This window comes from Phalangium opilio, unplaced genomic scaffold (genome assembly GCF_054372755.1).
Source record: "Phalangium opilio isolate 3A_F unplaced genomic scaffold, DU_Popi_V2 ptg000025l_1, whole genome shotgun sequence".
Lineage (NCBI taxonomy): Eukaryota > Metazoa > Arthropoda > Arachnida > Opiliones > Phalangiidae > Phalangium > Phalangium opilio.
In genome coordinates, this window is record NW_028324156.1 from 1,282,032 (window position 1) to 1,309,925 (window position 27,894).

General features: G+C 36.5%; 1 protein-coding gene and 1 long non-coding RNA gene across 2 annotated transcripts in view; one reads left to right on the forward strand and one right to left on the reverse strand.

Moving 5' to 3' along the window:
- Window positions 1–27,894, reverse strand: part of Tdg (Thymine DNA glycosylase) — a 226,898-nt gene that overhangs the window by 123,966 nt on the left and 75,038 nt on the right. The window lies entirely within an intron of this gene.
- Window positions 10,116–11,785, forward strand: LOC149691639 (uncharacterized). The gene is made up of 2 exons (XR_016383409.1): window positions 10,116–11,187; window positions 11,275–11,785. It is a non-coding gene; the product is annotated as an uncharacterized LOC149691639 (long non-coding RNA).

A 27,894-nucleotide genomic window follows, 5' to 3' on the forward strand; every position in this document is an offset into this window, starting at 1 on the left:
TGAGTTTTTGAAACTTTCTTTAAAACTAGCTCTTAAGAGGGAGAGATAGTAGTAACTGGTAGTAGTAAAGAGCGAAAGGGCTAACAAAAAAGAAAATCACCTTCTCCTTTTTTCCTTGTTTTTTTTTTATTTAACGTTAGGCTTAGCGATTTCGTTTTGGTATCGTATTGTACGTACGGTTACCGAAACATCAACACAAAAGACCTCGGTCGGAACGAGCCCCTCTAGACCTCGCAAGGATGAGCTAGAAACGGGGAGGTTTTTTGTTTCGTAGTGGTATATAATAATTGCCTCATCAATGCTAAAGTTGTTTGGGTGTCTGACCCTCGGAATATGCTAAGCGCTAAATCGCTGTCGACCCACTAAATCTTAAAAAAAAAAAAAACTATATACCAGTATCTTTTATTTAATATTATTTCTTTCAAAGTCCTGTCGTCGCTGCTCTTTTTGTTTCTAAAGTGGTTCAAAATATTTGCCCTACTAATTTTGCTTTATTTAATGCTTACAATTTGAAAGAATTGAATTATATTACGCACGTGCTTAATTTGGCGGGAATTTTACGCGCGCTCTGCATTTTTGGCGCGAGATTTACGAAAGTATGTTATTTTTGGCGGGAGATTTACAAAAGTATGTTATTTTGGCGCGAAATTTATAAACACGAGCTATTTTGGCGCGAGATTTATAAACACGCGCTATTTTGGCGGAAAATTTATAATCGCGTGCTATTTTGGCGCGAGATTAATATTTTTTCAGGAGAAACGCTTTGAAGAGTTGAATTGAAAGTTCTAAGGTAAAAATAATTTTATTTTTAACCATCTGACATTTAGGCCAAGTACCTTATTTTTAAACCGTGGGATTACTCGACCTCTCGGGTTTATAATATCCCTCTCTCTCAGTTTTGACAGGTTTCACTTTCTAGTGAAATTATAATTATTTTCCGTAAATAATGATTATGCAAAATTCCCCATCCGCTATATAGACTTATATAGGCAATGAGGTCGTTTGTGTTTACGTTTTAGAAATGCAATCGCCGTCGTTGCTTTTATGTACGATGCGATGCGGCTGGCTCTTTCTACACTACACAAACGAGCTCGTGTCGCGTTTGAAACCTCGTGATGTTTCCTATTTAAATATATAATAAAGTGATAATAAAATATCAATATTTCCCCAGGGGTATTTCGAAGTTTTAGCAAAATTAATCAAAAGTTTTATCGTCTCTTTATCAAAAAAGAAAAATTGGAAAACTCGAATATTTAGTTTTAGCAAAGTGACTTAGTGGAAAATGATCAGAATATTTTTTTAATTTATTTTTTTTCCCCAGTTATCCATATACTTGTTCAATAATTTATTTTGGCGACAGAAGCGGGTGGATTTACCAGTTTTAGAAAGGGTCATATTGAAAAACCCCCTACGCAAAATATACGGTACAAAAAATATAGGTCAACCCCTTTAATCCCTAAATTACTAGACATATAAATCACTAAATTAATTTCAATATATATTTATATACTTATAAATCGATTTGATTAAAAAATATCAAATTAAAAATATATTAAATATCTATATAAATTAAAGCTACGATTGAGTGATAACTAGTTTAATATAAATTACTAGACACTTAAAATCACTAAATTAATATCAATATATATATTTATAAATCGATTTAATTAATTTAATACGATAGAAAATTAAAAATATATTAAAAGTTCCGACTGAGTGATAACTAGTTTAATATAAATAAATAAATTCCTTAGACATTCGACTCCTGTATCCTGATATTTTAAGCCTAACAAAACTGAACTGAACCCTGGGAAATAGTTACGCAAACATATATATATGAATATCTTTTGTTACACACTACAATCTGTTCCGTGTGTTTTTCACATGAGTAAACTTTAAAATCGGTGTAAAAACATTCTTAACTCGGTAGAACGCAGACACAATAAGAGAAAATTTTCGAGACGAGTTTAAATGCCAAACTTCCCCCCCCCCCCTTTTTTCAAGCATACCTGGAGAATTTTTTTTATATTCTCTCTCTCACACAGACGTTTGTGTGTGTATGTGTCCTTAACGAGAGGAGAACTAGTTCACAGATACAAAAAAAAAAGGATTACGAAACCAAATACTGGCCTCTTTTATTTTTCTTTGAGAGAAATTTGACTAGACCCCCCTGTAGCCATTAATTCTTTAGCCAGAATATATCATTTAAAAAAAATTGCGCGTATATTTTTTTTATTCAGTTTTACTGGAATCAAATTTTTTGGTGGCGGAGATATAACAACAAAGATAAAGCCATCTGCCAGTTGGCCCCCCTTCGAAAGGGCAACTGTTTACACACCTTTGAACTTTTTAACCTCATGGAAAGACGTTTACCTCCCTTTTCAAACGTATTAATCTGGGAAAAAGTTTCAATCTATGCCTCCTGATCTTCATAAGGCGGCAAATACTCTAGCGATTATTATCATCATTTTTCCGTCGCGGAAAATGTTATAACGCGGTAAAAATAAAAAATAAAATTTCGAAACCATTTTTGATGCACGATCATTAAAAACATCAAACTATTTCATACGATATCTTTAAATTTGTCATGGATATTTGTTTATTGTGAAATAATCTCGTACGTAAACAATAGGGTACTTTGCAATACTACGTCATGCAACGTCAGGCTACATTCCACTAGTGGTAAAAAACATATAAGGAGGAGGGGCTTTATTTCATTCTGTTAAAAAACATACCATAATGACGCTGGGGGCGAAGTTAAGCCCGAATTGCCAAGTCCCTATTAGGAAATAGACATGTTCCACTAAAAGGGGTCTTACGGAAAATTCCTCCCCCCTCTCTCAGCTCATACTTCAGTGCAGTGTTGTCAGGCTTTCTGTGAGTCAAGCTGGACAAGTACCGAGTTAAACTGAACTGCTAGCACTTCATCTTCACACTATCTTGTGTTTCTTGACTCACAAACGGCCTGGCAGCACTGGGTGAACGGCAAAATGCAAACCATGAATTGTACGATTGTACCAGGTTGGCGAAACGAAAAATGTCAAAATATCGCCGTACATTTTTCCGTCGCCGAAAAGATTAAATTGGGGCCACAGAGTTTACTCGAGAGAGGGGAATGGGATGAACCTGCCCCTGGGTGCGTAAAAACGGGGGCCTACTTGCACCATCACCATCCCGGATGGATAGGAAAGAATGAGAAGGCAAACTATTCAGGGGAATAAAAGGTAACATTTATGGGGGACGTAGTGCATGAGGAGATTGTAGAAAATCAAAAAATCCCACGAGGTTCCATTCAAAAAGATCTTAGGAACCTTCATTTTTTTTACTACATTAAGAAATATATCTATACGAGGGCAAAAGTTATAAGGGAATCCCCTTCTTCATCTTTGCAGGAGTCCCCAACTTCTCCGGCTAGTTTTTAAGAAGGGGAACTAATTTTTTTACTTCCGTTTCCGGTTCTCATCAGAAACGGGCACCCTCTTCTTTCTCTCTCTCCTTCTCCGATTCAATCCCTACTTCCCGCCTTATTCTCAAATTGAATTTGCATCCCATGGAAAGGCGTAAACCCATGAAAAATATCCGTGGCAAGAATGAACCTTATTCTTATTGAAATCTGGAACTGGGATGGACTAACGATTCAACCATCGTCGGGGAATGGTTCAATCCTAATTTGCATTGAGTTTAAAGAGGGGTCCTTAATTAAACCTCGTACGCTTTTAAATGTAGCGTATTGCAAATTCCGGATAACTCGGAACAAACAACCTCTTCTCCATTTAATCCGTTCGCCAGTTGGGTAGCGAGGGATTGGATATTAACTTCAATGTTGTCTCGTGTTTAATACAATTCAGGGTCTGCCTTATGGAGGGTTAGTGTTCGACCCCTTGGATTTATCGTTACTAAAGGGTCTGGCTTGGGTATTGTTGTATTGGTGGGCCGTGAAGTAATCTTTCCCGCGCAAAAAAGGGGTTCCGAAACAGTGTCGTAATAACCATGGCATGAAGGACCCATTCCCCGCTTGGTGTCTGTTTTTTGGGGGTCCATTTTAACTTTCCCCGTTGAGTCGTTGACAGGGAAAATTTGCAGGGAAGGACATAAACCCGCTCTCCTTGTCCCTGTCAAAATCCTAGTGTATATTGAGATTGTCCTCGATATGATGATATTCGTCTCACTTTGAAATTGTACTAAAGACAAAGCCGGTATTAAATATTGATCAAATTGCGTAGATTAATAAAGGGTTTTAAGCTTTTTAATCTATTGGACATTCATATTGGTATCGATTTTGCAGCTGAAATTGATTCGAATTTTTCTAACTCCATGATGTCATTATTTTATTTTTTTTGTTTAACAAATTGAGCATTTTCCAAATTTCCCGGGCCAATTTTTAACGCCTTTAATACATTAATTTAAAAGCCCCGAGGTCCGATAATTATGCAAATTAGCCCCGGGGATAAATTAGTTAATAATTTTTGAAAGATATCTCTTTCCCAGGAATTTTATACAATACTTTATATCGACGCGTAAAATTTTATTAAGGAAAAAATTTAGTAAAAATGCATTAATTCTGTTATTAACTTGAAATTTATCAGCAGAAGCCGGAATAAAAAAAAATTAAATTAACGGTAATTAGTTCCATTAAAATAATTTCGCGTTTAAATTCATTAATATAATAGCATTATTTTTCTCTAATAAATAAAGATTTAATACCTGGCAAAATTGAAAATTCCCATAACAATAAAAATACAGGTTTATACTTTATGTGATGTCACACTTCCTACAATTTATATTATAATTTTATAAAGAACTTGTTCTAGAATTTTCAAGACTACACGCGATTTTGCAGTCCATATTTCTATTTAGTCTTTGAAATCAAAATATGGAACTTATGATAATATATATTAAAATTTATTAAAACAACTTATCTTACCGACGCAACTAGTATAAGTAAGTAACCCAATATTTTGCAAAAGATAAAAGTACGCGACCATATTTAACTCTCTATAAGCAAAATTACCCTTGGAATAACTAGTTCCCTTCTTTGGCAAATGGTACATTACAAACTGGAGGTTAAAAACGTCAAAACATCAAAAAACGCGTTGAATAATTGAAAGGTTTTTGCAGCAGGGAGCCCAACCCCTAATCAGTCTTAAATGGATGGTAATCTGTCACCATTAAATTGAGAGATAGTTCAGCTCTCCTATAAGACGTACGTCATTTTAGAAATTTAGCACCATGCAGAGGAAATAAGAAAGAAAAGACCCTTGCAAAGTATTAAAAAAAAATAATAGTAAGTTCTACCAAGAAGTGATATCTAGTTTACTAGGGAGAAGGTATAAATTCGCCACATTTCTAGCTTTATCTCAAGTCCAAACGTAGGTCCGGAGTTAGTCCCAGCCTCTAAATTACAACCAGCATCTCATCGGCTCTTGAAAACTCACGTCAGCGCGACGCGAATGACGAAGATTACGTATTTTCCAACTGAGGAGAGGTGAAATAGCCCGGCCTCCTTGTATTTTGAAAGGGGGACTGGGACTATGACGCGCGAATACTTCGGCATCTTATACCTTCTCCCTAGTAAACTAGATATCATTTCTTGGTTCTACTATGGGCCTATGGCTGCTTTTTAAGAAGCGGAAAAACCGAGAGCTTTGGAGAAAATCGACAAAAATCCTTAAAAAACTTTTTTATTACTGTTATTATACGGTTATTATTATTAAAGTAGAATATTTCTTAAGTCCTTTCCCTTTGATACTGTTCCACTTTCTTCTCCTCTCTGATTTCAAGTCAAAATCTCCCCCAATATGTTACGGTATTAAAAAAAACCTCGGTTATAAGCTTCGAGGGACTCAATACTCCTCAAACGTTTCAAGGGGCAAAATAATTATTATTTCTCTCCTCAAAATATCTACGCAGATTGTTCCAAAAAATTAGAGGGTAATAGGACCCAAACACAGTGGGAAATCAATTTTGAGTCGAAAATGTAATTTTTTTGCCTTAATGAACACCCTAAACAAGTTAAGAATGGAGTGTTTTAGGGATGGCCCCTTAAATTTAAGTGATATACTGAAAGACCTTGCTAAATTAATTAAGGGGTCACCTGTAAAATACTCTAACGGTGTTATTTGTGTCAAAATGCCATAGAAGTTATTACATTTTTGACTCTAAATTGAGTTCCCATAGAACCATCCCACTGTACTGCGGACCTACCATCCTTTCTGGAACACCCTGTATTACGTTCTTTCAAAACCTCAACTTTTAAATTATTCTTCAAAATAATATTCTTTTAAATTTTAACCAAATTTTCGCCTATAAATTTCAAGAGCTGATTACAAGGAGTGAAGCTATTAAACTTTAATAATAACAACAGAAAAATCAAAATACGAACGAATATTCCCCTGAGAGTGTCGAACGCCTTGGATTCCCTCTCTTTTATATTATACACGTCAATAAATACCGCGTTTGACCCACTTGGCTTTGGCCTGGCATTGCTAACGTTAGATGATGTTTCCCTTCGATATGAACAACGTAACTTGTCCCTACGTTACTCTACCTAAAACCCCGCATTTTCCTACGGATTCTAATACATTAACCTACTTTCCACAATACTGTACAAAAACGTTGCGAGTAGTTATATAAAGGAGAGAGAAAAAAATGAGAACGAATGGAGGGAGGAAAGAGAAGGACGTTACCATTTTTCCGTACTACTTTAACGCCCCCCATGTTTCCATCCCCCCTTTTCCATTGGGTTACGTTAACGTATTCTCCTCCGTGCTTCAACGACATTATAACTTATACTGTAGTGTAAAGGCTAGCGCACACCTAACGTCATCGGACGGACCGCACGGATCGTACGCATCGGATAATTTTCTTCAACTGCGCACACTAAATTCGGAGCATTCGGATTTCCGAACGCGCGTATGAGCAATTGAGCATGCGCGGCGGAATACTCGGGAATTTTCAAAATGCGCGAAATTTCAAACTAGGCTTAACATAGTGGCTATAGTTGTGCGTGTTTTTTTTTCTAGCAAAATACGCATTTTTTCTGATTTTCCCGGATTAAATTACTAACCGGAAACACCTTTCAACTTGGAATAATGTGGTAAACCTAGAAAAGTTTCCTAATCTTAAAAGAGCGCCATTTTATGTTTCATCAACACATAATCTGAGCATTCGTTAAGCAATTTTTGTTTTAGCTCCGTACGGACCATACGGATTGTATGCCCCTATCGGGAATCCTCGTCGGCATTGCCGACATCCGATACGTACGATGCGGACAGATGAGCGCGTTCTCATTTGAAACAATGGTAATAATAATAAAATCCGATGCGTGCGATACGTGCGGTCCGTCCGATGACGATAGGTGTGCGCTTGCCTTAAAGCGACGTTGCAAATGTCATAGTATTTATGAAGAGAAATCTTTATAACTTTGCAACGAATATGATTCCAATATAAAAGTGTACCAAAGAAAAAGGCGTCATTACAAAGTTTACCAACCTAATTTTAACATATCCCTGCCCTTATCTTCAATACAAACTAACGTTGATATAAAATTAAAAATTTCAGGATGAGAGTATACCATAAAACTAAGGAATATTTCAAAACCCCGCCTTTAACTTTATTAAAAACTCAAGATGAAAAAGAATCATGAACGAAAATATACTATAAGGAATAAAATCAATCTACCCCTTTAGGTAACTTCCCATATAACGGAATTACTTCTAAGGCATTTTTTTTCCCGTTCCTCGAATAAATTCTCTTTGTATTTATCGAGCTGGTCCAATACGGAAGTGTCCAGCCCCGCGGAGTGATACATATTTCAAAAGATTCAAAGTGTTAAAAAGAGGGGGGAGGGGAAGGAAAGTTTAAAAAGCATTAAAAGTGGGTAAATAGGGTACTGCGCAGTGTTATCGACAAAACCCAAAAAATTATTATTATTATTCATTTTCGTATTCGTATTCGTATTGAAAAGTAACTTGTTTAGATTAGTTAGACGTACGTACTACGGGGCACAAAAATCGAAAGTAGGGAAAGGTGTAATTAAACACAGGGTTTAAAGAGATTTAGGTCAACGACGGAAAAATCGAGTTCCTGCCCTTATTCGGATATATAATGTGTACGCAGTATTTGATACTGGTGTGCCCAATACACTTTCATCGAGGGCTATCCTATCCTCAACCCCAAATTCCCAAAAGCCAAAAAGGGAAAGTGACATTTATTTATACAATTTAATTAATAATAATATTGATGACGAGTTTTTTTCTTTTTTTTTTATATTTTGAGATTGCTAAGCCTAATTTGAGTTATTTATTTTTTATTGAATTGAAATATTCATTTAAATACCTCGCTAAGCCTAATTTGAGCTATTTTTATTGAGCTGAAATATTCATTTAAATACCTTGCTAAGCCTAATTTGAGCTATTTTTATTGAACTGAAATATTCATTTAAATACCTTGCTAAGCCTAATTTGAGCTATTTTTTATTGAACTGAAATATTCATTTAAATACCTTGCTAAGCCTAATTTGCGATACTTATTTTTTTATTGAATTGAAATATTCATTTAGTGCCTTGCTAAGCCTAATTTGACCTATTTATGGAATATTGAATCGAATTATCCGAATGTAGGACATAATCCCCCCTAGACATAATCCCCCCATTTGAGAAGAAAAGGACATAATCCCTTCAGGTAGGAGACAAAATCCCCCGGACAATTTCCCCCCGAATGGATGCCGAAGACAAAATACCCCCAGCCCCAGGACAAATTTCCCCCAGCCCCAGGACAAATTTCCCCCAGCCCCAGCACAAATTCCCACCAAACTGTGTTTACGACAAAATACCCTAGAGAACGATTTCAATTTATATGAAGATTTATAAGGAAAAAAAACATCAATTCATGCGTTTAATAATTATATTCTTTAATATTGAAAGTAGATTTTCTTAATTCCAAGCCAAATTATTTCCGATACAGTTCAAGAACTGTTGCATGTCAACCCAACCCAACCCAACCAAACGCAACCTAATCTAAACTAACCTAACCTAACCTAACCAAACGCAACCTAACCTAACCTAACCTAACCGGTGATTATGACCGGGGAATTTTGTCTAGAGCGTAGGGGGATTTTTACTAGAGAGTAGGGGGATTTTGTCTTGATAGTGGGGGGATTTTGTACTCTTAACTTGGATGGGGGAAAATGACCGGGGGATTTTGTCTTGAGAGAGGGGGGATTTTGTACGTTTTTAAAAATGGGGGGATTATGACCGGGGGTCTTTTGTCTTGGGGGTATTTAGTCCGTATACCGAATTATCCATTTATGTACATTGCTAAGCCTAATTTGAGCTATTTATAGATAATCGAACTGAATATCTATTTAAGTACCTTGCAAAGTCTAATTTGAGCTATTTATTGCATATTAAATCAAATTTATGTATCTTACTAAGCCTAATTTGATGATTTGCATATTTTTAAACTTAAATGTATCTTAAGGGTCTCTCAAATACCAAATCAAATTTCTTCTCAAAATGAAAATTAACTAAGAACAAATAAATTATAATTAACTTGGCTTTAAAACTATCAGAGAACATTCTGAACAATCCTTTAAAAGGATTAACAAATTTAACCTCGATAATCCCAGTAACCGTACGAATGGGATTAAAATTTCCATATAATAATAATACATATCGATTATTGGGAAAGAGTTAAGTCAAAAATCAATTGGTCAATGTATATATTTTTAGACAGGGAGGTCGTTTATATTATAAAGTGTGTTAAATAAACGGAAGACAAAAGGAAACGAATCAGGTTCGTAGGCTCTGACCTCTTTCGAGTCGGTAGTCGCCACTTTCTCTATCTTTTTGATTAAGAGCTAGGCCACTAGGGGGCAGTCAAAGAACGGGTGTGGGGGAGGGAGGGGCTTCGCCGAAGTTGTTTTCTTCTTTCCGCTACAGATGACCAGGAATACATACAGCAACTAGGAATAATTTTCACTCAACGTATCTAGGTGGAATCCACCTTATTCGCTATCGTCGGAAGTTAGGCTTCGTGGAGGGGAGTAACGGGATGAAATTCGTCTGTCGTCTGCTACAAAGACCAAAAATATGTACTGTAGCAGACGACAGACGAATTTCTTCCACGAATCCAAAGAAAAGCCTTACTTCCGGCGATAAGGTAAACTTATCACTATGTGTGACGAATTTTACTTCGCAAAAATATATCTAGTTGAACATTGCGAGCCAATGAAATCACAGTTAGAAAGACGTCTGAAATATGACGCGTGACGTGTCCGGTCCTCAAAACCAGCGTTGAAATCAACATGGGAGATAAGGGGACGTAATGGTTCCTATATTGGCCTATGTATTCCTGAAGATGACCTATTCCGTGACCCAGGGACGCTAGGGCCCCCTTTTCTCTCTCTCTCTCTCTCTCTGGCCAGCTCAATTTACACTACTTTTTATCTAGTGGACGTAGGCGCGGGAAAAGCCTCGTAAACCTCCCGTCTCCTTAAGACCCAATGCCCTCAGTTGAGCTCACCCCCTTTGCGTTTTGGTTTCCTTACTGAGGAAACAGATACTATTCTTACAGGTATAAAAGTTCAAAATCGAGGAAGAAGAAATTAAGTACGCCGCGCTTCTTTTAGTGTCTATCCCCTCGATTCGTTCTTCCCAGGTTTCTCGTGTAAATACGCTATCACTATCGTGTTTGTGAGCTATAAAGTTCGGTCTACAAGACTACAACAACGAAACAAAGTTCGATTTTTGTGTGTATTTTTCTAAGTTGTTTTCTTGTACAGCACTAAACACGGATTTTATACATAGTACCCCGTTCCCCCAGTGTTGCCAGGCGATAGGAGAGAAGAGGAAGGCCAGTGTACTTGACTCACAGAAGGCCTGACAACACTGCATTGAAGTGTAAACTGAGAGTAAAGTCAATGCCTGCAGCTAAAGAGTGAACCTTGATCAAAGAAAATCATTTAAATTTTAGTAGAATAATAAATTCATGATATTTTTAAAAGTAAATTTTATAAAATGCGAAAATTAAACTTTAAATTTATATTTAATTTAATCCGCCTTACGGAAGGATGGAATTTCGTACAAAGTTTAAATTTAATACCAGAGAGATTTAAATATTCTAAATTTTTTATAATAAAATCCGAAAATAGAAGCTCTAGAAATCTCCTAAAATAGAGAGATGAAGGTAAATTCAACCCTCGTATGTATTAATGCATGTAACGTTACAAAGATCCTCGTTAAAGATTGCTTAATATTTCTATAATTGCAAAAGTTAATTAAAGATGCAGAAAGAAGAAGAAAAGAAAAAAAAACTAGAAGTATCCCTTCAAGAAATTTATCATGCATAATTTAACCGTTCAGGAACGCTTTTAAGTTAACTACAAATAAGTTAGTATTCCAGGGGAATTTTACGAGAGTCTGCATTACGAGTGAGAGAGAGAGAGAGGTGGATTAATTATTCAATATGTAAGAATGATACACAGATACCGAAAATGGGAAACTCTTAATTCATTCCGTTTGCCGTGAATTATTAAACGTAGCCTTGTTTCTATTAATAGAAGATACTCGTTGCAGCAATCTCATTTAAATCACGAGTAAAAAGGTGCAGTGAAATAAATTAAATCCAAAAAAACAACAAAAGGTTTGAAGCAACTTTCTCACGAGGTCATGCATGCCAAAAGGTTTATTTTCCCAGAGGAAACAAGAAGAAAAAAAAATATATAAATAAATAAATTTCATTTGTATAAATAAATAAATAAATAAATTTACGAATTATAATCTAATCTTCACACTACAAGAAATTTTGGGCAAAATTAGGACCGTTGTAAACACGCGAAAGAAAAGAATCTGCTGTAGAAACAAGGCTTTAACTGACCCATAAAGTAAATTTTGTTTAAAAAAAACTAAAAGAATAATATTATCATAAATCGTCAGATTTAAAACAAAGCTTAGTAAAAGAAACAACATTCCCTCCAAAAGATAAAAATCCCTGTTTTTTATTATTTTTATTTTTTAAACTATGTAGGTACGACCATCGTTTTTCTCTTTAAAATAAATTTAAAAGGGTATTTCCCCCCGTTGAAATAAATAACATAATAAAACAATTCAGCTATAAGAGATTAAGTCAGATTTGGTTTTTTGGCGCGAAATATTTATCTACCACCACGCTTAATTTTTTATTTTATTCTTCTTCCCGCCAAAAATGAAAATAATCTCACGCGAGAAACATTTTGGCGGGAAACTCCTATTGCATCAAATTCAACATCATCTTTTTACGTAGGCACTTGTCTCGCCGCCATTTCTTTCCCGCCAAAAACTATTTTCCCGCGCGCGGGCAGTGTGGGAAAAAAAGTAAGAGTCACGTGATATAATGGTATTTAAAGAAAGAAAGAAAGAAAGAAAAGCGGTATCCCGTCTGAAGAAGCCGACCTGATCTTAAAGACTTTTCTTCGGAATATAAAAGGTCTTATATAGGGAGGGATGCAAATTCCTCTACAGTATTTTGGGGCCAAATATAAAAAGATTTTCAAGTAAAAAAAAATGTTAAGGAGGTAAGGAAAGCAAAGGTAGAAAATGGGGAGGTTATGGAATGGGGTAGTGGAAAAATATTTGGCGTTGTTCTCACGGTCTCTTTGATACTGTACAGGGTGTTTCTGACAAGTCTGTAAGAGTGTTCCTTTTGATTCATTTCTAGTTGAAAATGTAACTTCAATGACATTTTGCTTTAAGGGGTTACGGGCCATCCTAAAAAGGTTATAATTGGATGACCCCCTTAAGATTAAATAAGAAATTGAAACAATGCTAATTAAATTTAAGGGGGGGGGTCATTCGTAAAACACTCCAATTATAACTTGAAAACAGTGGACTGCAAAATGTCATAGACTAAGAAATTACATCTTCGACTCAAAAATTTATTACCCATAATTTCTTACAGAACTTTCAGAAACACCCTGTATACTATAGACAGCGCGAGACCACGGGTATTTGCATTTAACTAGAAGTCTATAACTTGATGCAATGGGAATAAGTTAATATTTTTAACACATAACGTAAATAAATAGGCTTTAGAATTTAGTAAAAAGCATTGAATTTTAGTTCAAGATATAATGTAAAATTTTGCTATTGAATTTAGTAAACAATATAAAGAAAATATAAATAAATCAAGGATTGTTTTTAACTTTATCAACTTCGGTATATGATCTTCCTCTATATTTCATAACGCGCCAAATTCAAGCATGAGACGACCACCCAACCCTACCAAAGTTGAATAATATTACAGCCCATCTTCACTCCTCATTTATGCCTTCCCATGATGCCCTTCCATAACCCGTACCTTTTTTTTTTTTTACCCTTACCCGTAACGCCCAACTTAAGTTGCCAGCGACGCCAAGCCTAATGGACGGATATAAACAAATAAAGGGCATAGTTCCAGGTTAACTAGCGTAGCGATAAGGGGGTAAGATTACTACGGTGTGTCCCCTAAAGCGTAAAAAAGGACCACGCAATACGAGAAGTCAACGACACGCAAAAAAGGTATAGAATCAAACGCGTGTGGATATATTTGGCTGGAAAAAAGGGGCTTCGACATTGCCACCATTTTGGCGGGAAAAAAAACGATTGCGCCATATAACCACGTGGTCTCGGCGCGCCATTAAAAAATACTTCTTTTCAAGGTAGCGCGTTTAGGTAGGGACTAGGGAACACGTTTCGTATATGTTGTATATATGTAGCGCTAGCTATTGTGTTAAAGGGCTTCTCTAGTAGTAGTTCTCTCCATAGATATATATACGGGTCTAGATACACTTCCCCTCTGTTAGGCCCTTTAAAAAATGCGGAGGTGAGAACTAGCAGTCGACGCTTTACGGCGGGGGAATTAGATCCAAACGCCATCTATTGAGAGTTTCAAGAAACAAAAAAACGAAAAATTCGAATATGGAAAGCGCGGGAAATTCAAATTAGGCTTAACTTTTCAAATAGCTTTACGTATTTCTGATCTCCTTTATACGTGTAATTATGTTCTTAAGTGAAATAAATAGTTTTTATGTAAAAGAAGTAGTGTTTTTAATGAAATGTTAGTGAAATAAGGCATTAAAGATGGTTAACAGTTGTTCTTATTTACAAAATGATTTGCTTACGAACAGAATAAGAGGACCTCCCCTTCAGATTAGGAAATAGTTTTACTTTGAACAAACATTCGCTTAAATCTCTTTAAATATCAGCTGTTATTGCAAAGCATCAGCACGCCCGCTGGCAAAAGTTATTTATCGAATTTTTTAGCTTTCAAAATTCAGCGATAGATGGCGCACTAGGTATCTTCCCCCGGGAAAATCGCGTCGACTGCTAGCTGTCATCTCCGTATTTTCCCCGATTCAGTAGGGTATCTAGACCCGTATATATATCTATGGTTCTCTCCCAAGTTGCTAGGTGTAGTTTTAATTCTAACCCCGGGGTGGAAGCCCCAGATATTTAACCTTGATGACAGCTATCAATTGTATTAAAGCAGCCTGGCTCTTTTATTATAGTTGCACCCCTATAATGATGGCGAAATCGCGATAACCTTACCTAACCTCTTTATATTATAAAAATAAAAAAAAATAACCAGATCCCATTCTATATGTTTAATATTATGAAAAGTCCGTTGGAGACGCATCTTGCAAAATTACACTCTTGGATTTCATAAAACTAAGTTTGGTTTTCAAAGGGGTTAAAGGTATCTTATATACAGGGTGTTTCTGATACGTCTGTCATAAATTTAGTGGGATGGTTCTTTGGGAAATCGATTTTGAGTCGAAAATGTAACTACTATCTCCATTTCGCCACAAGGGTCACTGTTTTCGAGTCATGATTTGATAGGAGTTTTAGGGATAACCCCTTAATTAAATTAGAAATAATTTTCTAAATCAGTGTCTTATATAAGTGGTTTGGTAATTACTCTTAATCCCTTTAGTACAGTCGCGTACAACGATTACGCGAAGTGACTCTCCCCTCGCGAGTACCAACCACAATTTATTCATAATTCGTACGTACAACAGTACGCTATGAAACTTCATTAAGGTTAGTTTAAATGCCACGGAAATGCTACGTTGAGCCAATTTTTTTTCCGGGGCCAATCATCGTTTAATTCTTCCTAGTTTCCTGCCCCAAAACGCATAAACAAATATGTCTAACAGAGCGCACTACAATATTTCGCGTTTATGAATCGGCGCCGTATTTATTTACACCTATACCGTAGCTCGAAATTTACGCATATAGTGAAGTACATCTGTATTGTTAAAAAGCAATAACACTCGCCAACTGCTTTAGCTCGAAAACGTGTCTACAATTCTATATTATAACGAAACATCTCTCTGATTTGGAAAAAAATAAAAACGTGATCAAAGTGACCTTGATCAATCCAATAAACAAGCGATTTCAGTAGAATTGTTATAATGAATTTAGATAATAATTCTTCTTTTCAATTCCTTACTAGATGGAAAAGTCAATTATTTGATGTAAAAATCATCATGACCTCGCTCAGGCATTTGGTAAATGTTTACTAGATTGCAGGGTTCATACAAATTTTGGAAAACCAACTTCTGTGAAATTTCCAGGTGCTGGGCCACCTAGTAACTGCGAGAGTGGTTTTTTGGGAGTAGTAACTATACGGGATCGGTTATCTTTAGTTATAGCGTAGCTTTCAGGGCAAATTTACTTAAGCCTCACAAATTTCCCGGCTGATTTCCTTGAATTTGACTAAAAATTATAATTTCCCGAAGTCTTCCCTTAAATTTTTAGTCAAAAATTTACTTCCCAGACATTTTTCAGGCTCTCCAGGTTTGTAGGAACCTTGTTACAATGGTGAGGATCCCATAAGTGCAGCTAGGGCCGGATTAATTACGGGAAATTTGTTAATAAGTATTATTGGGTTCGAAAGATTTACTTCAAAAATATACTTCTAAGGCTAGAACGAGGGGTAAATCACTATCAAAGTCTCTGAACACCACAGTCTACAAACCCCTGAGTAACTGTCCCCTCGTACTACAATTTAAATCGAACCTTGTGTATAAGCAGAAAATTTCAAAATGTAAAAGAAAAAATACTATACATTATTATAAATATTATCAGAAGGGGATAATAGAAGAAGGATGACACTCTGTATCCTCTTAATACATCAGTTATGTAACGTCATTATTCCAGGCTCACCCTTTAAGTTTGCTCTCCCGCTCATTAAGTTTGCTTTCCCGCTCATCAAACTACAAATGGGCATCGCATCGTAAGGTGAATTCTGTAATTGTTTGGCATTAAATCCCCAGCAATCATCCCACAAACCTCGTCTTGACGAAGGACAAAAATGCACAAGCGCGTCTTGTCAAATATTTGAACGCTAATAGAGTAATGATGAGGGAACTATTTATTGTTTATGTGATTCGGTTTAGTAACCTTGCTCTAAATGTTCCGATGTTGGGAAGAATGACGTTACAATAACCCCGCTTTGTGGTACACTTCTCTCGAAGAAAAGTATTATATACTTCTGATATTATCAAACCAATAAATTTTTTGGATCTTTTTTTAAATCGAAAGGAAAACAAATGGCGCACGAGGCCTCAACTTGTGAGGTACAAATTGCTCCACCGTAAAAAAAGGAACAAGCTCCGGGATTTGACATGACTGCCAGGCCATTTCATAATGATAATATTAAAAGAAAAATCACGAATCTGTTTATACGTTTTATATCGAGGTTTCAACGCTTGTCCGTCCGTGCGGTGGTTTCTTTATTTTATTTTCCCCCAAATTTAAACTAAATATCGAAACCAGTCCCTAGCCATCGTAATAATTTATCAGGAAGGTAAAAAAAAAATTCAGGTCATTATCGTTAACTTAATAAAAAGGTAACATTATTTAGGGATGCTTAGGCAGCGTTAAACGCATTCCATTTTAAGATGAGAAAATATACAGGGTGTTATAAGTACAGTAGGCTACCGTTTGTTAAACGAATGACCCCTTTAAATTAACAGAAAGACGGTTAAAGACCCCTAACTTAATTAAGGGGTCATCCATAAAACACTCTAATCATAACTAGTAGGGAAAAATGTTATACAACATTATCGACTCAAAATTTATTTCCCACTGCACTAACATTTTATGATTTAGGAAACACCCTGTATTTTAACCCATAAAAACTATAATTCCAGAAAGGGTCAATCAATATCTTTTAAAAACCATTTTTAACGCCTGAAATAATATTTAGTTTTAAATAAATTTTATTTTAATATTAAACCGCGTTACGTAAATAGCGGTATATTTTCAATATTGAATTTTTCGAAATACTCCAGTATACGTTCATCGGGTTTTACCCCGTTTTCCGCGTGGGTGGTCGGTATACGAAGCATTTTATATAACAACGCCATCAAATCACTTATTCCGGCGGCGGTGGTGGTGGAAGTTTTCACCTTGACTTTGTCAGTATAAATGTACTCTGCTTAATTTCTGATAGATTGCCGTTCACGTTTTGTGAAAAAACACGTGCCATTTCTCAGAAAAAGGTTAAAACAGTTGGAAGAACCCCAAAAAATCAGGAAATTATAGAGGTGATACTGGGAATGCTTTGATATCCGCCATGATATTCACAGACGTGGGAGGAGCTAGTATTATATGTCTTAGGGATGAAACGGCAACCTGACTCCAGTGTCCAGACCCCAATAGTATAGAGTAATGGCAGTACTACGTATGCAAACGTCATACCCGTCTATATCTTAGCTCAGTGTCATCCCCCTACTGGTAGCGTACAGTATCCCCTCTTACAAGAGCGCGCCCAAATGGAGGGATACACATTCTACACCCCTCTCTACCGCCACTAGTCTATTTATGGTGTGGTAAGCAACGATATGTTAGTGTTAAGTTTTGTTGTCGTCTAGGCAAAATTAGGTTAAGTCTTGGAAATGGCACAGGTCAAAACACCCAATATATTAATTGATTGGACCAGATTTTAAATTCACTTAATGGGGGGGGGGTTACACTTTGTGGCAGCAATATTGGTCAGTTTCAGCTTTCTTCACTAAACCCTTCCAATATGCCCGTGTGAATTACCACACGAATTTTAGCCCCTCTCCAAACGTAAGCTAGGTTAAGTTTAGTTCAATAGGGGGCAAGTTACTGTATTCTAGCCTATTCCAGCCCTTAAGGGAGTCGCAGCTTACACACAATTGATACGGGGATTCCCCATGCCACCTCTACAATTTTACGGTATATCCTACAACGTCACCAGTCATAAAATGACGTAGTAAAAACCTGATAATTAATTCTAATTAATGATTGAGTAATATTATTCAAATATCACTAATAAAATAAATTAAAAAAAGAAGGTACAGCGCTCTATACGTAATATTTTGAATTTCCCAACTACACCGTAAGATTTAATTAGTAGTGGGTTGCTTCACAGCCAGCCAACCAAGTATCGCGTCAAAAATATGTTTTTCTGGAAATCTAGAAACGTCACAAGGTATGTAGCACGTGATAGGAGACTGATATGCTTGGTATCTCTCTCTCTCCACTCACTCCCTGAGTTCTTTCCGAAGTCAATGTTCCCGCGAAGGTCGAGCTGCGCCAATCCAATCCACGTCGCGACATATCACCGCACCACTATAGCAGTCGCTATGAGTCCTTATACCTCTATGGCGTAGCAACTTCAGACTTTTAACGTACGGAAGTCAAGGACGGAATTTATGGTTTTTAAATTGGGTTTATACGAGATGGGAAACCAGCTTTTGCTATCGGTATAGACTTGGTTTGAAAAATTCTCTGATATACTTTATCTAGAACGTCAAAAACCTTAACTCCAAGTGTCAAAAACCCACGAAAAAATCAGAGATTTTTAACAAGAAATTAAATGGGATATTAGAGGTGTTACGAATGTCACAATGGCGCCCCAATCCAACTGAGATGGTATTTTTTTTAAACGCGTACGCGTACGGCTAGCTTTCTAGTTTATAGTCAAATTATAAATTGAAAATAACCGCGAGCAAATATTCGAAACGTTATATAATAAAACTTTTTTTTTAATATTTCAATATATTTTGTTTCATTCCATAATTCCTCGGGATGTTTCCATATAGAATTAAGTCTAAAATAATAGACCAAAAAGCTATAGGTGGGATCGAGGAAAAGTGGGCTCTATGGGCCGAAAATGTAACTTCTATGACATTTTTCTCTAAGAACCACCCTAAACAAGTTACAATTAGGACAAAATGTCACAGAAGTTACATTTTCAACTCAAAATCGCCCATACTTCGGGTTCTACCGCCCTTTTTGGTAAACACTGTATAAGGAATGAGACTAAGTACCTAAAAATAGTAAGTAGCATTTGAACGTTAAAATTGGTAGGCGCATTGCAAATTTGCCAAATCACATTCAAAGAGGTTGTTATCAAAAATCTTCCCTGGCGTCTAAAAACGCAACTTCTTTGATAATTTCCTTCCCCTCAAACGAAGGTGAGGGGGGGACTCTAAAATCCAGTTTTCAGTCGTCAAAACATTCTTTCGAGTTGACCGGGTCATCATATTCGGCTCTTTGCCGAGAACGGGGTAAACGACCAGACGAAGATATTGCTGCAGTTAAAAGCGAACCATCTCTCTCTCTACCTACTGTATGCACGCATCTTCGCGGGACAGGTAAAATTGTGGAGACCACGTGGTTACTCCGTCAGGGTCTACCTGGTCCTGATTCTTTCCCTCCAATTCTTAAAATTGTAAACCCTCCCCTTTGATTTTATAGCGTCGGTATAGAGAAATATTTAAGCGATGTTGCATATTTTAGGTGTTTTTAACCTTTAGAAGGGGTTTAAAAAAAAACAACAAAAAAATGCCGTGCACCATTTTGGAGGGGATGGAAGGGTTGGGGGAAGTCGTGAAGGGCGAATTTTGGGTGTGTGTGTTTTAAGAGTACGTCAATTCTTTTAAATATGATCAATTTGGAATATAAATTGGATTAAATACGCATAGCTTTGCGATTAAAGAAAATTTCGAATTTAATAATACAGGTTTGATAAACATCTGGAAATATTAGAGGTATTCATAGTTTTCAGACTAAGAGTTTTGATACCATTTACACCAGGGGTCATCGCTATTTGGTGATGCACTTTGTGCCGCCAAGTAGCGTGGCCTACTGGTGTAAATGGTATTAATCCTCCTAGTCTGAAAACTATGTATAATAAAAATTTGGGGATATTTAAATATTTGTTTGGATAATTCAGTTTCCTGGAAAAATCCATGAAAAAAAAAACCGCCCTGGAAATATCCAATTTCCAAAACAAAAAAATGTACGAATCCTGTTTACCATTTTCAGTTTAATCATATACGATCAAACGTAAAAGGGAGTTAATCAAATACATTCCTAAAATTCCAAACGACATTTTAAAAATAAATGATTCAATGTAAATAATCATAATTAAAGTCTTACGTATCACAACCGTTAAAACCCAATTAAGCAAACGATAATTATATATTTATACCCCGTCAAAGTCACTCACCGATACGTTAATGATTATTCCACGCTTATTAGCAATACAAATACCTCAAAAACTTCCCCCAAAACTACTTAACTATATGCCTAGTTGTACCCTATAGTTTGAATAAAAAAAAAATTCGAACCATAATTATAAATTCAAAACTGAATTAGAGCTCTCTCTCTCTTGGTTTTCTCAGACGCTAGATATGGGATCCCCCACCCTTCTTTCAATGCCAAAAAAAAAGCAAAGCATAAATTCCAGTGTTAATAACTCGCGAGGAATTTCCCCGGCTTGGTAAAAAAGGTATCTGAATTATTTAGGAGTCTGAGTAGTAACAGGGGCGTTGAATATAAACGACCTAGGCCTACATAAGAACGTTCTTTACGTCGGCCAAAGAGACTAAAGACAAGTAAGATATCCATTATCACAATGTAGAGCAGCCGCAACTCAGAGAGAGGGAGAGAGAGTCGATGGAAATTATTATCGGTAGAAAAATGAATTATTAAGAAAACCTAGTCATTTGTTTTACAGGTGACAGCGATCATATTAGAAACGAAAAGTTCATAATTCGGAGTTTAAACGTTTTTCGACATGGTCTACAGAGCTACCAGAAATGCCATGAACGCCATGCACAAATGGCAAAGGTTCAGTCTTCTATTGGTCGGTGGAGCTACAAGGAATGTTGCCATGACGTCACCATGTACAACACAAATGTTCAAGAATCTTATTAGTCGACAGAGGGTCACAGAGCTACTACGAATGCCATGAACCCTATAACCTCTAACCATGGCACTTATCAAGGGAAGTATTGGCCGGTATGGCGTCATGACGTCACCATAACAACACAAGTGTACAAGGATTTTATTGGTCGACAGAGCTAGTCGGAACGCCACACATACCCATAGACCATGCTACAAGGAATACCGTCATGACTTCAACTAAAGTACACAAATGTTCAATTACATTACACTACACAAATGATTGTTTTGGTCAACATAGCTACTACGAACGCCAAACGCCATGAACCCCACACATACCCTTATCCTTAACAATGGCCCTTATAAAGGGTGTGTGCTATTGGTCAACATAGCTACTAGGAATGCTGTCATGACGTCAATCCTTTTATCTCGATTTAAGCGGCCATTTTGGATGTCATCGGCATCTTAGGCATACAACTACTACTGAGGTCAAATACCAAAAACTGCTACACCCTCACACAATCTCAAGTTTAGATATTAGACAGTTCACGTTGGCTACCTCACACCCGTGTTCAATACTGAACGGGAGTTTTTCTAGGCCCAATATTGGAAAAGGTGAACAGTTTTTTTCTTTCTTCACCCAAACTTTCAGGTTATGAACATCTGCTTCTTCGCAATTGGGAGCTCGTGTTTCAGACAACCACAATATTAAGCGGCGTCCTTTTATAGGTTTTTTTCATATATTGTTAATAATCATATTTTTCTAGGCGGCTGATATGTCTAGCCAGAGGCAGAAATTATTTTCTCCTTATACAAGAACGCGTCTTGCAGACGCTGACGCGAGGATAATTAGAGACTTTGGTCTATTTTTTCCTAACTCAAAAACAAGTCCGTTATGAAAAAAATGTTTTCATATTTTTTATAGATAAACATATATATATATATTATTTGGCGCGACTTAACGGATAATTATACGCGCATTCCATCACTTTATTAGTTAATATAAACAATATTTATTAGGTTTAGATCCTTATTTATTTATTCCTGTCTAGCCGGAGACGAAATTAAATTATGATGACCTAAGTTTTTGTTAGGTTATTTCGCGCCGCCATATTACGATTAGGCGGGGAATTCTCAAGGCGCGAGAATAAAAAATGGCGCGTGCTTATAAGAACAAATTGGCGGGAAACGCTCCCCCCTTTCCCCGTATCATTTATTTTCTTCTAAAGGTATTTTAATTTCTACTTCCCCTCATTCACGAGCTACAAAGTGATTTTGGCGGGAAACAAATGGCTCGCGCTTTAGCCACCCTCACCCTCTCCGATGGAAGTCTTAAAAGAATTCGAGCGCGCGCGCTTTTTCTATTAATCTGTTGCAAAGAAAAAAAAAATAGAAAACTAAAAGGAGGATTGTTTCGTGCTAGCTATTTTTCAAAAGACGTCTTCCATCTTTTCCCGCGCCCTGAACGGAAGTACAAGCTATACAACGAAGTTAAGAATGCCGCCTTATTTAACAAGCATCTCTTGGAATGTTTCTCTCTCAAGTCGGTCCTAGCCAATATACGAAATAACAAGAAACGGAAAATACAAAAAAAAAAAAAAATACTTTCCCGCCAAAAAAAAAAAAAAAAAAAAGAGAAGAAGAAAATCTAATAACGTTTTACTAGGGAGTTTGCCGCCGCCATTTTTAACGATTTTTTTGGCGCGAAAAAAGCGAGCGCGCGCGCGCGAAACGCTCGTCTCTTTCTTTTAACAGAATGTAGAGCTCGCGTCAAGTAACTTTGACAGCTCGTTAGTGGAAAAATCTCCCGCGCTTCGCTTTTGGAAAACCCCCAATTTTCCTTTTTTTTTATTTTTTCTTCTACCGTGCTCAAAATCACCCGAGTCCCCATGGGAGTATAGAAAAAAAAATAATAATTATATATAAGTTTCCAAAAATATTTAGAAAACTTAGGTTCCCCAATTAAATATTTTTTAAATAAAACTGAAGCGTTTGAAGAAAAAAAAAATAAATCTTGCTAAAGAAAAATTAAATAAAAAAAAGTTTAAGTCATTAACGTTAGAATGATTTAGACTGGTTGGAAAAGAGATTGTTGGTTTCCCTCTCTCGTGATGCTAAATTTAGTCCTCTGAGAGACAGCGAGAAAATAAAAATAACATTTTTGAAACTTTTGATTTCCCTCTAGTATTTTCAAAACCCACTTATTAAATAAATTTTTTTTGAAAGATACGAATATGATGATACTCAGGAGTACATACAGCTAATAGGAACCATAGTGTAGCGCGAAACACTTTCCGCTGCTACCAGCCAATGAAATTATAGTTTGAAAGACACCATCAGAATTATGAGGCGTTACGTCGGATAGTACTCAAGTCCGGCCCACGAAACCCGCATAGATATTAACATGTGAGTAATAGGTGCGCGATGATTCCAATTATCTGTATGCATTCCTGCGATGCTATTTTTTAGATAAGTTATTTTATTACGAGATCTTATTTAAGATTTAAACAGTGTTTACATAAATAAGTTGTATTTTTTTTCTTTTTGAATATATTGAAAAGTTTAAAAGCGTGTCAAATCTAGATTACTTTTTTTATATATTTATAAAATTAATTCCAGATGTGTTTCTTTTTAATTACTAAGTCTAGAAGATTAATGTGCGTTTCGATTATTTTATTAAATTATCTAACGTGCAATTACGTAATTATCCGTTTCCTCTCGATCGCGTAGCTAGCTTTCAAATTAATAATAATAATAAAAAACAAAAACTTTGAAACGCATTTTAAAATAAAAATATGGTAATTTAATCTCGGGGGAAAACCGTTACGAAATTTTTTAAAGCGCGAGCTTTTAACACTGTATATCCAAGGGGTAAGATATTAATCGAAAATTCCACATACCCATAAGTGATTTCGAACCCTTTTCGAAGCTTAATATCCCATCCCTCGAGCTATTATCTTTAAAATTTATATAATTTGCGTATTTCCTCGCAGACACGCGCCTCGTGAAGAATTAAAGGAGGCATTTTAGTGAACTTCACGTGCACTCTCGTGCCAGCCTTTAACTATACTATTAGCATCAAGGTTCAGGGAAGTTCATACTTTAATTTGAACGAAAAAGCCCATTGATAAAAACGCCTTGACACTCGCAATTTAATTTATGTACAAAATTTGCGTATATTGTATAAAAAAAAATACGTTCTAAAAAAAAGGGTTATACGTGAACAATCAGCCATTTCCGGCGATTTCAATTAAGTATTTCGTGCCTAATTATCGTATAGAGTAAAATTTACTTTAAAATTTTAAAGCATATCGGCGCGTACGTAAGACGTGAGGAGGTTCAGTCATACAATATTTAAATAGCCGCGAAATTTATTCTATTTTAATTTTTTATTTTATTTTTTTTTCTCCAAAATGGGGTGGGATTGTAAAGTATCGCAATTTCCGTTCGCGGTTAATTTTGCATAATTTGCACCTCGCTCTATACTTAAACTACAGAAATTCAGATAGCTACAGAAACGCAGATGCACTCGCTCCAGACTTTAACTACAGAAATGCAGATGCAACTCGCTATACAAAATTGCAGATGCGCCTCGCTTTACAAAATTGCAGATGCGCCTCGCTTTACAAAATTGCAGATGCGCCTCGCTTTACAAAATTGCAGATGCGCCTCGCTTTACAAAATTGCAGACGCGCCTCGCTTTACAGAAATGCAGATGTACGTCGATCGCTATACAAAATTGCAGATGCGCCTCGCTTTACAGAAATGCAGATGTACGTCGATCGCTATACAAAATTGCAGATGCGCCTCGCTTTACAGAAATGCAGATGTACGTCGATCGCTATACAAAATTGCAGATGCGCCTCGCTTTACAGAAATGCAGATGTACCTCGATCGCTATACAAAATTGCAGATGCGCCTCGCTTTACAGAAATGCAGATGTACCTCGATTGCTATACAAAATTGCAGATGCACCTCGATAGCTATACAAAATTGCAGATGCACCTCGATCGCTATACAAAATTGCAGATGCACCTCGATCGCTATACAAAATTGCAGATGCACCTCGATCGCTATACAAAATTGCAGATGCACCTCGATAGCTATACAAAATTGCAGATGCACCTCGATAGCTATACAAAATTGCAGATGCACCTCGATCGCTATACAAAATTGCAGATGCACCTCGATCGCTATACAAAATTGCAGATGCACCTCGATCGCTATACATAATTGCAGATGCACCTCGATCGCTATACATAATTGCAGATGCACCTCGATCGCTATACAAAATTGCAGATGCACCTCGCTACAGAAATGCAAATCTGCCACCTAGTTCTCCACTTTAATTACAGAAATGCAGATCTTCCACCTAGTTCTACACTTTAATTACAGAAATGCAAATGCACCTCGTTCTATACTTTAACTACAGAAACGAAGATGCCCCTCAGCTCTCAATCCGCGAATTATTCAATATCCGAGAGAAACGAATGCGAATGAAAAATCAATCGAATTATCTAGTCTGTGGGTGTATACGTAGTAATGTTTGATAATGGTGGCCAGCGCTTATAGAGAAAAGCGCGATGGCTACAAAAGAGTCAATTCTATCTTGGCTCAGCCAGTGAGCGAGCGAGAATTGAACCGCGACATCATCAATTTGGTTTTCTCATGCAGATCAGCTTCGCGCTTGAATGATTATAAAAATGAAGGCGTAACCATTAATGTACATCTCCCTCCATGGCCGTGCAGTATCCCTATCTGACCCCTAGAACCGTTCCTTTTAAGGTTCTACCCCCCCCCCACCAAGCCGGGGTTCAACGGGCGCACTACCTTGACAAGATGGCATCTTTACTCCTTTAGAGAGAATATCCGCCGCTCTAAAAGGGGTTATACAACAGAAGAGTTGATTTCCAAATCTCTCCGGGGGACCAACAAAACAAATAAGGGTACCCCACCCGTTTCTATTAATTATTGAACATATATAGTGATAGATTCCATTTTTGAACCCCTTCTTCTTTCGCTTTTAATTAATTAACTTCATAATTAATCGAGTTATTAGAAACCATCATTACAAAAAACAAGATGGAATGTAAGATTTTACTTAGGCGTATAGTGTTATACCCTGAGTTTTCCTGGGTTTTTCCCATACATGGAGTAATAACAACGGGAGTGGTTTTTTAATAGTTGAAGCAACCCCTTCAGAGCAAACTTACTCAAACCTCACAAATTTTCCTGAAACTATTTAATTTCCCTGAGTTTTCCAGGTTATGAACCCTTTCACACTATTTACATCGCGACGAAGTATGTTCTTGGGGTTCCTGGGAAAAGGTCCATTTGGCACAATGGTCAAGACAACCCTGTTCATAGCGATACGACCTTGCAATCCAAATCGCTATTATGGGGGCATTTTTTTATAAGTCTACAGTTTGGCTAACACGTGTAGATATAAAATTACCTAATGTTGTTGTTTATGTTTTTCAGTCTTCCTACAACGTATCCTATTTTTAAATACACTTCAAATTAAAAACAAGGTACGCGACTAAAAAAGAAACGAGTGAAGAAGATACTTTGAGACAGGATCAAAATTCATTAATCGAATGATGTAGTTAGTTAGTTAGCCGGCGTCCGTTCCAAATGGGGGCCCATACACGCTTTATGACCTCATTTTTGGCCCCGTCAAGAGGAAGGAGGCGTAGATACATCGATAAATTAACTTTTGAACGATCGACTAAAAGCGTAACGCGCGAAGGCAACTCGCTCGCTAGAACTGCAAAAGTCCCAAGTTATTAAAATTACCCAGGCTTGACCAAACTCTATTACCGTATACTCAAAACGTACTTAACCCATTATTCAAGGGTCAATAAAAATTAATTCACCAATGACCTCGGAGATTGTACCTACCGGAAATGAAATTGAAGGAAAACCCTAAAGCTTAGTATGTTATGTTATTCTTATTATCATTATTATAAAAACGTCAGCTGATGAGAAAAATTCACGTATTGAAAGAAATATTCCATAGCTATACCAAGAAGTGATATCTAGTTTACTAGGGAGAAGGTGTAAATTCGCCACATTTCTAGCTTTATCTCCAGTTCAAACGCTGGTCCGGAGTTAATCCCCACCGCCTCTACAACGAGCATCTCATTGGTTCTTGAAAACTCACGTCAGCGCGGGGACGCGAATGACGAAAATTACAGTTATATTTTCCGACAGAAGAGAGGCAGCGAAATAGCCCGGCCTCCTTTTACCTCCCCTTTGAATTTTGAAAGGGGGACTCGGACTTTGGGGCGCGAATACTTAGGCATCTTAATACCTTCTCCCTAGTAAACTAGATATCGCTTCTTGGCTATACTTAGGGACTTCTTAAAATTAATGGGGTTAATACTAGTCATTCAAAGCTTTCATTGCAATGTCAAGAGATTCACGTAGTATTAGTATTAACGTTATCTGAGAGGCTATACTTCAATCACGAATTTAAAAATATATATATATTTGAGTACGTAGCGAAAAATGGGATATAAAAGTATTTGCCCGATAAACGTACAGTACACTATCTATATTTATTTATCAAGATGTACTTTAAAATAAATCGAAAATCTATAACTTGTAATATTTTATCATATTTTCCCAAGGATGCTTTCTCATATAGTTTAAAATCAGCGCTTTCCAAAGCTTTCGAAGTTAGACCGCATCTTTTGACCGATAATAAACA